Here is a 1,140-nt window from a genome sequence, read left to right as displayed (position 1 = left end):
GGTAGCAGACCTTTCTTCTCTAGTTTAAAAAGGAAATTCTTACGTATGTTTGGAACTTAAGCTGCTTTCAGGTGTCCAATGGAAAGAAACTGTGTACAGATGATCTGTAACAATTTACCTTTGATTGTCTTGTGTTCCCCCACCCTGTGAAGGCTGCAACTGGAAAGGCTGATTACCCATAGTTCATTGCAAGCTCAGCACTCAGTTCAACTAGGTTGAGTTTTGTATGTATCTGTTAATGCTTGTTACTTTTAACTAATCAAATCTTTTTACAGTATCCACGTATTATGTAATGGCTTCTTTAGGAAAAATCTTATAGTACATGTTAATATATGCAACCAATTAAAAATGTATAAATTAGTGTAAAATTCTTGAATTACATGTTTAAGTACTGAAACACAGGTCTAGGAAATGGAACAGGACACTTGTGGAGTGCGGTGTGCTAGCAACACAAGTCCAGATAGAGACAGTATTCTGTACAGTAGAAGCAAGAATTATGTAAACATTTTTATTGATTTAAGAGCCAAAAAGCTTCCTCAACTGGCAAAAAAAATTTTTTTTGTCTAGCTTCTTGTAGCTAAAACCCTTCAGAGGATGATTTGCATAACCTTGCACTCTGGATTATTGGACTTCAAAATTAAATACAGCTTTCAAGAACGATCATTGTGTGTGTTTGCCTTTCAACCCTTTCATGATTAGCGTTGCGACTATAAAGAGGAATCTAATACAAGGTGTCTGACTTTTGTAGGAAAAGCTCCATCTGGGTTGTGATGGTCATTCTGACTAGATGGCTAGGACTCTTCCTTTCTCTTTTTTCCTTCTGTCTTACTGTCCTTTAATATAGATTTTCTGGAATGGAAAAACTTGGCAACTTTGTTCCTGCCCTCTTCTTTGTTCTTGCATTTGTAGCTTTCTTAAATGGAGTACTTCTACTCTTTTCCAGAGGTCTACATTCTAGTACGTAGGCAGAGCTCTTCTGTAAAGAAACATGCCAATAAACTTAACAAGAACAAAACTACTTGCTCCGTTTCTAATTTCTGACTCCTAAGTGTAGCTCCTGAGCTAACTTAAGTCTGTTTTTGGTCCTTTGCCAGTTTTAACAAGCCAATTCTAATTAGTATGCCCTTGCATCTTAGAGGG

At 36.8% G+C, this 1,140-nt stretch overlaps 1 protein-coding gene across 1 annotated transcript in view; it reads left to right on the top strand.

Moving 5' to 3' along the window:
* RAB7A (RAB7A, member RAS oncogene family) overlaps positions 1 to 657 on the top strand; it is a gene marked incomplete in the record, with an annotated part of 35,971 nt that extends 35,314 nt beyond the window's left edge. The window contains 1 exon segment of the mRNA XM_015414747.1: positions 1 to 657.
* Positions 658 to 1,140: the final 483 nt, after the last annotated feature.

This window comes from Gekko japonicus, unplaced genomic scaffold, assembly GCF_001447785.1.
Source record: "Gekko japonicus isolate JY-2015 unplaced genomic scaffold, Gekko_japonicus_V1.1 scaffold1532, whole genome shotgun sequence".
NCBI classification, from domain to species: Eukaryota; Metazoa; Chordata; class Lepidosauria; order Squamata; family Gekkonidae; genus Gekko; species Gekko japonicus.
The sequence above is the reverse complement of the archived record's forward strand: the minus strand, read 5'-3'. Positions and strand labels throughout refer to the sequence as shown.